The following is a 12,335-nucleotide window of genomic DNA, read 5'->3' as shown; positions in this document are numbered from 1 at the left end:
AAGGTTGTCATGATCTGAGTGCATATGAGTGCATTGTTTGAGAAATACCACCTTACTCCTGGATTTCCTGAGTTTCTATTTCTGGGGCTATCTACACACAAACTGGAACCAAAGTAATTAAACTGCTTTTAATTCACACCTATGAGTGTTTCAATGGAAGTCTGTGTGTGGCCACTCTTAATCTGAAACACGCGTCGCCACGTATAGGCTTACACCAAAATAACTGACGCTGGCATGAATGAAAACTGATTTAATTATTTTGGTTCCAGTTTGTGTATAGACAACACTAAGGCTCTGAGACTGTGCCTTGCAGGGATACAAAGCACCCAACACTGATGTGTTGCTGCAACTTTAACTTCACCTTAAAGTTTTGTTGGAGAATTTCCTTATTTTTTTTTAAAGTCCCTGAATTTCACTAGAAAGGATCTTTATCCTGCAGATTGTAGAAGGAATCCCCAATCGAGCTGTTCATATGAATGTCAGGAAGAGAAACACCCCATTTGTCGACTGGACCTTCTCCAGCAGGACTCAGGAGAGCCACATGGAGCAGGGTTGGGAGGAGAGTAGTGGTGCAGATGATAGCATATATAGAAAGCATTCTTTCCCCATGTTGCATTAGCAAGATTCCTAATACAAAGTTAATAATTCTGGTTTTGACATTAAATCAGATAAACTATGGTGGTGGACATCGGATCTCAGCTCAGGGAGGCTAGTTAGCTAAGTTTCTCTCTCTCTCTTTCTCTCTCATTTTGCTATAAAGTGACAAAAATTAAGAGACCTTTTCCATTCTGAATACTGCTATTTTTAGGACGCCATAACTCAGGAACTCCTTGTACATTTCACTTCAAATCAAGCAGAAAAATTCTACCTTGGACCCAGACCCAACCTGTCAGTTTTGAGGCTTGGGAAAGTTTTGGTCTTGGATTTTAGGGACTTGGTGCATAATTGGCCTAATTCTGGAAACTCAAGACCCAGTTCTCTGCAAGCATTGCTCCTCTGAAGTTAATGGAGTTATGCCAGCATTCTTGGCTGCCCCTCAGTTTGCCACTTTAGCTCTAGAGAGGCTGCTGCCTAGCAATACTCTGAGAAAGGGGAATATTATCACTGAATCCACAAGCAGAGTTTTCTTTGCTGATACTTCTTGCTGCGGGGACAGTGCAATGGGGTTGTGTATCTCAGAAGTGGTTTAGGGATGGCCTCAAACTTAATTCGAATCTGCAGAATGAAATTTATTCCCAGTACAAGTATCCCCTCTACAGACTTTAAGGCCACTTCAGCTCTTCATATCCAGGGACCAAGTCTCAGAGTCACACTCAGGGGCAAGTCTTGAAGTCACTGATTACTCACTGCAAAACTACATCTTGATGACCTCACAATAGCAGTTTGGTGGCTTTTACAACTGGCCTATTAGTCAGAGGCATATCTCCCAAGAGGTGGGAGGCAGCAGAATTACCCTGACCTCCCTCCCAAGGAAGAGTGGCTGTTACCGTGAGGAAGCCCCAGCATGAGAAATTATATCTCGAGAAAGACAATCAGAATGCCAACGCAAGGGTAGGAGGAAAGATCTGGAGAAGGAGGCAGTGTGATTCAAACACTGTTTTAGAAGAAGAAATTTGTAAGTATCCACTGAGGACATACCCAAGTTACTGGGGTGTCATCATTAGGTTATTCACTGTTATTACGTTTCATCATTTGCCAGTTTGCAAGGTGCTTTAGGGATAAAAAACCAGACAAGTCCCTGTGCCAAGGAGCTTACAACCATTAGCAAGAGGGATCAGTGGGCTAACCAAACACAAAAAGGAAGAGAGGAAAACACACATAACAGTCACTTACCACAGACACAACTCATACCCTGCAAACACAACATGCATACACTACATCAGAGGTGGGCAAACTACGGCCCGTGGGCCACGCCTGGCCCGCGGGACCATCCTGCCCGGCGCCTGAGCTCCTGGCCGGGGAGGCTCGCCCCCAGCCCCGCCCCTGCTGTCCCCCCTCCCCCACAGCCACGCCATGGCAGTGCTCTGGGCGGCGGGGCTGCGCACTCCTGCAGGGCAGCGCGGTGGCAGGGCTGGCTCTGGCCAGGCAGTGCGGCTGCCACACATGCTGCTCTAAGCGGCATGGTAAGGGGGCTGGGCCAGTGGGGGGGGGGGGGGTTGGATAAGGGGCAGGGAGTCCTGGGGGGCAGTCAGGGGGCAGTTGGATGGGGTGGAGGTTCGTGGGGGGGGGTCAGGGGACAGGGAGCGGTTGGATAGGCGTGGGAGTCCCGGGGGGCCTGTCAGGGGGTAGAGGTGTGGATAGGGGTCGGGGCAGTCAGGGGACCGAGGGGTTGGGGTCCTGGGAGGGGCGTTTAGGGTTGGGGGGGTCTTGGGAGGGGGCGGTCAGGCGACAAGGAGCGGGGGGGGGTTGGATGGGTTGGGGGTTCTGAGGGAGGCAGTCAGGGGGCGGGAAGTGGGAGGGGCGGATAGGGGGAGGGGGCCAGGCTGTTTGGGGAGACACAGCCTTCCCTACCAGGCCCTCCATACAGTTTTGCAACCCCCATGTGGCCCTTGGGCCAAAAAGTTTGCCCACCCCTGCACTACATACTCTGCTGCCACAGCAGGGGAAAACAGAACGCAACATTTGGATTTATGTACTAAGGTCCTCGGGGGCTTTCCCTTGGCCTCTGAGGGATACACTGACCCTGGCTATTCACCTGCTTAGCCCTCACACCAGTAAGGGAGAAGTAATGGGAAAATTTGTTACTTTCCAGACCCGCTCTGTGCATCCCAGCTCAAACAACCACCTCCCATCCCCCACTGGACTGTGCCACCCCCCCCAGTGACGGCCATACACCAGGGATGGGAAATCCTCGGGTGGCAGACAATCCAGGCTTGCCACAAGCACCAGCCCTCTGGAGTGAAAGGAAAGGAGACAAGGAGAAGGCGAAGCAGAGGCGTCACAACATAAGGAAGACCATGGGCTCAGTCTTGCTTCTGGTGGTCATGATTTTTGAACTGGATGAGGGGTGTTGCCTGGACCCCCTAATGGAGGGGGTCCCTTTCTGGTACAGGCTGCACTCCCTGCTCCTTGGTGAGGAGCTCTCTGGCTACAGTCCACTGTAGAAGCGTTGTCACCACTGATGGGGCTCAGGAGGAAGGAAAATGAGCATTTCAAATGACTGACTGTGGCTAAAACAGAATCTATTATTTACTGACTTACTCCTAGGAGGTAGAATTGACTCTCTTTCTGTGGAAGAGATGTCCAGTGCCCAAGCATTCTATTGCTGTCTACACAATAAACTCAGATAATACCGAGCAGTCTTTCCCTTTGCAATTCTTTCATGAACAGTAATATGATCCGGGAGGCAAAACACGGGCCAAGATCAGAAGAGCAATATTTCAAATGGTGTCACACACTTCTCATGCCCCTTCCCACGCCTCCAAACATTTGCAATGGAACACAGTGAATGAGTAAACAGATATGCGATGGCTTGTCAAAGTTATGTAACACTAAATGCCTGTTTGTGTGTGCGAAGACGGGTTTGTAGGGGTGTTCCCACTGTCCCTGGACATGATTATCTGGGCTAGAATATTGCCTGTTGACCCCATTATCCCGAGACCACCATCTCCCAGCACTCTGCAGAAGGTCTTAAACTCCAAACCACACATTGCGGGCCTGATTTTGAAACAATTTAGGGATGCAGTTTTATACACAAAAAACACAGACCCAGTTGTGTGCCTAATTTGCATGCAAAATGACTGCAATTCCACAAGCAATTCAAGTAAGGGCATCCTCCTGTGGCTAATCAGAAGTATTTGCATGTGTGATTAGCCACGTTCTGCATCTGATCTCCTGTAAATCAATATTCTGGGCTGGCACACACCTGAACACGATCAGGCCAGTCACCTCTCTGCTCCTCACTGTGATGCCAAGAAGAGCAGACAGAGCTGCGGTTTCAGGGAGCAGTTCAAATAACATTTTCACAATGCATTGAAGGTTTTCTTCAGACCAAGTTATTTATCTGTGCAATCCTTTTTCTACAATATCCCTTTAGAGGAGCTGAACGATTCTCCCCCATGGCTGCCTTCGCCAGCCTGCTCCTTGACAGGGGTCTCTGCACCATCATCAGTGTAATTCTTTCATTAACCTTTGAATCCCTCCCCATAGGGTTACTCTCTCACTGGCCCCATTTGTTGTCCTTCTCCTCCCTTCGTGGTTCACCCCTCTCCCCACAGCTCCTCCATTTCCTTTGTTGCCTCGATGATTCCTCTGCCCATTCCCCATCACCCCCTTCACCTCTTCACCAATCCCCGGATGCAGGAAGTGGTCTCCCCTCAGTCTCCACACTCCAGGTAGCAGTTTTGTATCCCAGCAGACTGTCCCACACAACCTCTATCAGCTGCAAGGCCAGTTCCGTAACACTCATATTGGGAAGCACTTACTTTGATGGGGCTGCTTATGACAGGCTAGGACTACACTTAAAACGTACACCAGCATAGCAACATTGGACACGGGTGTGTATAAACCACACCCCAACAGACACAGCTATGCCGACAAACCCCGCAGTGTAGACACAGCTGTGTTGACGGAGCAGTGCTTCTGTCAGCATAGACAATGTCTTTCCGGGAGCTGGTGTTCCTACACCCTCCAAAAAGCTCCTTCTGTCAGTGTGCACTGGGTGTACACGGAGCCCATGGTCTTCCTTATGTTATGTATGCTTAAGCCCCTTCGCTTTCAGTTTAAACTGATTTTTACCAACAAAGTCCTGGGTTTTAAAAAAGTATTATTCATTTTTATCTGATTTTCATCCTACTTTAGTATCATTCAAATTAGGGCTGTCAAGCGATTAAAAAAATTAATTGTGATTAATTTTGCGATTAATTGCGCTGTTAAACAATAACAATCCCATTTATTTAAATATTTTTGGATGTTAAGTACATTTTCAAATATATTGATTTCAATTACAACACAGAATACAAAGTGTACAGCGCTCACTTTATAATTATTTTTTATCACAAATATTTGCACTGTGAAAAAAGAAATAGTATTTTTCAATTCACCTAGTACAAGTACTGTAGTGCAATCTCTTTCTCATGGAAGTTGAACTTACAAATGTAGAATTGCAGTATGTACAAAAAATAACTGCATTAAAAAATAAAACAATGTAAAACTTTAGAATGTACAAGTCCAGTCAGTCCTATTTCTTGTTCAGCCAATCACTCAGACAAACAAGTTTGTTTACATTTGCAGGAGATAATGCTGCCTGCTTCTTGTTTACAATGCCACCTGAAAGTGACAACAGGTATTCGCATGGCACTGTAGTAGTCGGCGTTGCAAGATATTTACATGCCAGATGCGCTAAAGATTCATATGTCCCTTTGTGCTTCAGCCACCATTCCAGAGGACATGCGTCCATGCTGATGATGGGTTCTGCTGGATAATGATCCAAAGCAGTGCAGAATGATGCATGTTGATTTTCTTCATCTGAGTCAGATGCCACTAGCAGAAGGTTGATTTTCTTTTTTGGTGGTTCGGGTTCTGTAGTTTCTGCATTGGAGTGTTGCCCTTTTAAGACTTCTGAAAGCATTCTCCACACCTCATCCCTCTCAGATTTTGGAAGGCACTTCAGATTCTTAAGCCCTGGGTCAAGTGCTGTATCTATCTTTAGAAATCTCACATTGGTACCGTCTTTGCGTTTTGTCAAATCTGCTGTGAAAGTGTTCTTAAAACGAACAACATGTGCTGGGTCATCATCTGAAACGGCTATAACATGAAATATATGGCAGAATGCGGGTAAAACAGAGCAGGAGACATACAATTTTCCCCCAAGGAGTTCAGTCACAAATTTAAAAAACATTTTTTTTTAATGAGCATCATCAGCATGGAAGCATGTCCTCTGGAACAGCGACCAAAGCACGAAGGAGCATATGAATGTTTAGCATATCTGGCATGTAAATACCTTGCAATGCCGGCAAAAGTGCCATGTGAACATCTGTTCTCACTTTCTGGTAACATTGTAAATAAGAAGCAGGCAGCATTATCTCCGTAAATGTAATCAAACTTGTTTGTCTTAGTGACTGGCTGAACAAGAAGTAGGACTTAGTGGACTTGTAGGCTCTAAAGTTTTACATTGTTTTGTTTTTGAGTGAAGTTATGTAACAAAAAAAAACTATATTTGTAAGTTGCACTTTCATGATAAAGAGATTGCACTACAGTACTTGTCTGAGGTGAATTGAAAAATACTATTTATTTTATTTATCATTTTTTACAGTGCAAATATTTACAATAAAAAATAATAATATAAAGAGAGTAGTGTACACTTTATATTTTGTGTTGTAATTGAAATCAATATATTTGAAAATGTAGAAAAACATCCAAAAATATTTAATATATTACAATTGGTATTCTGTTCCTTAACAGTGCCATTAATCACAATTAAATTTTTTGCGTTAATTGCTTGAGTTAACTGCAATTAATCGACAGCCCTAATTCAAAAATATAAAAAATAACTTGTTTTATTAGGAAAATACAATATTTTGCATAATCTATATCTATTATGATAATACATTAATCTGTGTGTATATGCAAAGCTCCCTGGTGAAGTAAGGCTATGTATTAGTCTAGAAGATACACACAATAAACTAACAGGCACACACGCAAGCTCTGAAGTGCAGGCGCATCTCACTCCCACCACATACACATTTCAAGTGGTTAGCAGATAACGGGTTAAAGATCTGACATACTAAAATGGAAAGAAAACAAAGATCTGTATCAGATCCATTTCAGAGCACAAGGAAGTATTCGAAAGTTTTAAAACAACAAAAACAGGAAAAAAGGATGAAGTTGAGTGTATGAGCCGCAAATAGTGTAGCCCAATTATTAAATGTAAATATTTATAGGCTAATAGTTCTAAGTTTACAACACTAAACTGTTTATTCAAATGAAAAATTTTATTTGGAGATTAGAGATATATTGTTCTCTTAAACTCAGAAGCAGCATTGTGTTTTGAGTTCTGTTTTACTTCTGCAGCAAACCATACTGATGAACGGAACTCAAAGCATTAATCTACTGAATACTTTTCCCCACTATCCTTCCGTCCACCAAAATAAACCCCGGTATTTACCCAGAAAAATTATTAATAGTTTTTTGCCCTGATTTTCATCTGTTTTTGTTGTTCTGGTAATAAACACCGAAAAATTCTCAGGAAAAATTAAATAACAAAACCTGAAAACAAAGGGTCCGATCTATGCTGTAGTGCTTCAGTGTAGACACGTACAGCAGTGGGGGGAGGAGTTCTCTCCTCTCTGTGGGTAATCAACCTCCACGAAAGGAGGGAGCTAGATCAACGGAAGAATTCTTCTGTCGACTTAGTGGTGTCTATCCCAGGGCTTAGGTCTGGGTCGGTTTAATTACATGGCACAGAGCGTGAAATTTTTCACAGTCCTGAGCAATGTAGCTCAGCTGACCTACATCTGTAGCGTAGACCAGCCCTCCATAGATATAGCCTAAGTGCTACTCAAGCGGAGTAAGGGTAACAGACCTGAGTCCATATACTATTGCTGTGGTAGCATTGGACAGGGAGAAGAAGACCTCGTCCCATGGGCAGCTGGAGTGCACGCGTACGAGAGAGAGGAACATAAGTGAACTCAACAACTTTCGCCTTTTCCCTAGTATCCTAGCTGCAGTGAGTCACTGAGCTCCTTTCTGAGTCGCTTCTAATTTCCAGGCCATTCAGACTTTCCAGGCTCAAATCAAATTACAGCCAGAAGATCTGCAATGTTCAAACACTGCTCAACCAGAACATGGAAGGGAGAGGAACATCACGAAATGGCTAACCCCCTCAAATCGCAGGCTCCCCGCTCGGTGTGAACTCTGGGTCACTCAAACGGGAGGAGAAATGAATCACCAAAAATATCAGAAGCCTATCAGACTTTTCTCCTTGCTGGGTGTTGTGAATTTGCTCTCCAGAGTGCGTGTCCCTAAAACAGATTCCCACAATATTGTCAAGGTTGAATGTATCCCATTCCTATTGTATCTCACTCTGACCCATGGAGAAGTTGAGGGCTCCATAATTTTGTAAGCCCTGAAAGAAAGAACTTGAATTTAACCCTGTCAATGCTGGCATTTCCAAGAGTCTGTGCAGGAGGAAGGGGGCGAGTGTTGTATATAATGAGGATCCAGGCTCACTCAAGCCTAATGCCTGAGGGCTTGTTCAGTCCTGCTCATTGGGGCCGTAGATTTGGGAGAACCCACACCTAGGCTTTTGTACACATTCACATGTTTGTGAACAGTTCACATGTCAGACAAGCCTGTGCAGGAATGTCGCAACAGACCAATGGTCTCTCGAGTCCAGGAGCCAGGACTAGGAGGCAGTGCGGACCAATGGATAGAGTTCTAACCTCAGCCCTGCCACTGACTTGTTGCAAGACCTTGGGCAAGTTACTGCCCCTTTCCTGTACCTCAGATTCCCCAAATTAAAATGAGTGAATGTCCACAATGTGAATAAAGGTTGCAAAATCAATGATGTTTCATTTTGCTATATCTGGATTCCACTGGGCTAACAGCCACCTTCCAGCTGGCATACAATTCTTCTTTCCAAAGGGTCTGGCTCTTCCATCCCCTCCTCTGCTCTGGCAGATGAGAAGCTGCGGTTACCTCACAGCAGGGAGGTTTAGGGATGATTACCTTGTTCCCTGCCGTTGCTTCAGCTGCTCCTCACTGGGAATGAACAGATGGCCTTCCTGAGCCCCTGTAGTTACCAGTGCTCCCTGGAAGTGCCTGCCATTACTTGCTGAGGTGAAAAGGAAGGGATCTTTGGCCAGATAAACTCTTAGTGAAATGCCATATACAGGGTGAACAGCACAAGGCTCACCCACCATTTTAGAGCACCTTGAGCCCCAAGGTGGCTCTCACTTGTACTGGGGGCTGAAATGGCCTCCAACGTCCCCTAGGACTGGGGGATGGCAAGGATGGCATAAAGCCAGCTGTGCCCCCCTAACTGGGGTCCTGAGCTTAGCTCCTCTGATTGTTCCCAAGAGCTTTGGAGAGGAAGGAGGGCCCAGTTGTTAGGGTGTCAGCTTAGAACTGAGAAGACCCAGATTCAATTTCCTGCTTTGCCACAGATTTCCTGTCTGACCTTGAGCAAGACACTCAGTCTCGCTGTACAGAAGGGGAACTGAGGCACAATGGAATTAACAGCACTGCCCTGGCCCTGTGGGAATGTCTACACCGCACCTGGGAGTGAGGCTCCCAGCCTGGGTCCACAGACTTGTGTAGGTGGGGCTCATCCTAGCCTGCTAAAGAGAGCTGTGTAGTCGCTGGAGCTCAGGCTCTCAGGCATCTCCCTCAGGCTCAAGAGCCCAAGCCACGTCTATACAGCCGTTTGTAACGTGCCTTGTGTACCCGGGCTGGGAGGCTCACTCCCAGAGGCAGTGCAGGTGCACCCACAGGGGTGTTGTGGGGATAAATACATGACAGCCTGCGAAGTGCTATGAGATCTACCGATGAGAAATGCTGTAGAAGAAGTCGGGATTATTAACTAACATGCAGCTAATTGTACTATTACAAGGGTGGATTCTGAAAAGCTCGACATGCCCCACCTTAGCATCTTTGCTTCAAGACCCAGCCCCCACCTTACAATAGCGCCAGGATACAACAGCACTCACGCATGGGGCTGCAACGCCGCCCACACCAATTTGGCCTGGCTGCTCCTCTGTCATGAGCGTCATCCAGCTGAGAACCCCATACCACTGAATTACTCTTATGACAGGAAGATCCCCTACTTTTGGGTGCCATACGACTGTCACAAAGCCTAGCTCTGCGGCAATAATCAGTAACATTCATTTCTAGAGTAGATAGCAGATGCAACTCCTGTTGCAAAGCTTGAACACAGTGTCTCACGGAAGAGAAGAGGGGTTTATGATTTAACTGCGTCATTGGGAACGCTCGCCCAAATCCGCTGAGTAACCTGGATTACATGGAGAGGGAAACGTTTCTGTCAGGAGACAAAAACCCCAGAGGACACAGCCATTAATTGAGCCAGTGTCCCCATGGCTTCAAATGTGCAGAAGTGTCAGCCAGAGCCCGCTCTCCTCTCCAGCCTGAGAGGGAGGGGACAGCAGCTGTTAATATAGCTTCTCACCTCAGCCACTTGGCAGAGGCAACGTTATTGCAGGTGTACTTTCTTCTGTGTTTTAAACGAACCTCCTCATTTACCTGCCAGGCCATGAATAAGCACCTTCTAGAGAAGCAACTAAACGGGCCCCGGCCTTGGCTGCCTGGACAGGTCTCCGCTGTAGGTCAGCTCACCACAACGCCGTTCAGGTGGTAACAGGAGCTCAGTGTGGGCTAGCCAGGAACTTCCCACGTGGCTGGAGGTGGGCCAGAAGCAGAAAGGCTGGAGTCCAGTTCAGACTGAGCTCCCCCAGCATGTGAGGTGTTATTTGGAGTACCGGGTCAGGGATTCGCAACTGCACACCCAGGTACACACCCAGCCACCAGGCAGCTGAGCATCAGGCAGAGTGTCTCAACCCAGGGTGGCTAAACCAAGAGCAAGACAGCACAGTGACAGATACAAACCACTTATCCTCATGCAAAGGGGTTGCTCTACATGGAGGCTGAGGTTGCATGCGCCACCTGAGCCATCGGGATGTCCACAGCCCAGTCAAATGAATCCAACCCCCAAGGTCTCTGGCATGGTTTTATGAGCCCGGGGGGGGGGGGGGGAATGGCAGCAAGTGGGAGGGAACAGCTTTCCATCCTCTGAGGAAACCATAGCTACGCAGTGTTCCCCACCAACTCCCCCACCTCTCCTCCTTGGCTGGTGTGGCGAGAGCTCCCCCTGCTGTTTCAATCTCCTTTTGCCCCAGCTGTAAGGAAATCCAAATAAAGAGACTATTACAAAGGGATCAGGGCGTTGGTTTTGGGGGGGGACCTGAATGTGGGCTGGGGATTCCTGAATAGACTCCAGCTGTGCACAGTCTCATTCTCTCTAGCTAAAGCTTTGGGCACTGAAATCACTGCCAACATCATTCTTTTGTATTTGCGTGATTTGCACAAACTCAGACGCTCTCTTCTGTTTACTGAAAAAGCCGTCTGGAACTAATTACCCATGGACCCTCCCTAGGATCCGCTGAGGAGGAAAGGTACAGAATGCAAATTTGTTGGCTTCCAATGTAGCCTTTCCAAGGGGCCCATTATTCATCCGCTACAGTGATTCGCTACAAGCAAGCATAGGAGAAACAGGTGTTCATAAATTATTTGAAAACAGGGCAATGGAAAGCAGTAAATAAAACAAAAGATGTCTAGGTTTTAATCTGGTGGTCTCACAGCACTTTACGAAGAGGACCAGCATCTTTAGCCCCAGTTTACAAATGGGGAAACTGAGGCACAGAGGCACAAAGGGACTTGTCCAGAAAGCCAGTGGCAGGAGGAGGAATAGCTGAGCTTTCCAGAGTCCCAGTCCAGAGGCTCTAGATAATAAGACTTCACTTTCTTAGCCTGCTTTTCAGCTGGTGAACAGGTCTGATCGCCAGTTCTGCATTGCCATGGCAGGTAGACAGGAGGGGGGCCAGAAAACAAGATTTATATTTTGGGGGAAATGTCAAAGTTTCAACATTTGTTTCTATTCCAATGCAGAACAAAACTGAGACCTTCCAGATTTCTCAGGAAAAACCAGGGAGTGCCCATCCCAGAGCAGCCAGTAGCTCAGTGGCCAGGGCACTCATCTGGCATGTGCGAGTCTGAGATTTAAGTCCCCACCTTGCCTGATTTGGAGCAGGGACCTGAGCCTTGGTCCCCACATCCCAGGTGAGTGCCCTGACCACCAGCTCTGCTGCTGGAGCTGTTCCACTTGGGATAAATAATTAAGGGATGGACTCCACAGCCCAGTGGTTAGGACACGCACTGTGTGGGAGAGCCTGGTTCAAGTCACTGCTCCAGAGCAGGGATATGATCCTGAGTCTGCCACAACCCAGTGGAATGCATCAGCCACTGGGCTATTCTGGGGCATGGCTCCCCCTCTCTTGTCCCCCTGCCTGTCAGAGCTGGTGAATCAGCATTGTCCTACACACAATGGTCCATGGTGGAGTTCCCCACCAAGCCTACTAGGGAGCCCTACGCTCTCTGGGTGAAATTCACCTCTCCCTGCCAACAGACCTTTGTGCAGGGAGTTAAGTGAGAGTTGGGGTGTCTGAATTCACAACCCCCCCTCCCCAACCTGCAGGCAGACCCAGCCCTCTCATGCCCTGGAGGTGCTGGGGGTTCCCAGCAGAAGTACAGATCTGATGGCCCCTTACTTGACCTACCCCCGGGGCTCTCTCCAAACCAGCCTGCTCTGAGCCAATGCGTGGTGT

The 12,335-nt window shown here is 47.1% G+C and overlaps 1 protein-coding gene across 1 annotated transcript in view; it reads right to left on the bottom strand.

Moving 5' to 3' along the window:
• The window catches only part of NECAB3 (N-terminal EF-hand calcium binding protein 3), a 106,268-nt gene that overhangs the window by 27,971 nt on the left and 65,962 nt on the right, over positions 1 to 12,335 (bottom strand). The window lies entirely within an intron of this gene.

The sequence above is a fragment of the Natator depressus genome, chromosome 13, assembly GCF_965152275.1.
Source record: "Natator depressus isolate rNatDep1 chromosome 13, rNatDep2.hap1, whole genome shotgun sequence".
In the NCBI taxonomy this organism is placed as follows: Eukaryota; Metazoa; Chordata; order Testudines; family Cheloniidae; genus Natator; species Natator depressus.
Note: the sequence above shows the minus strand (reverse complement) of the source record. Positions and strands in the feature narration are given on the sequence as shown.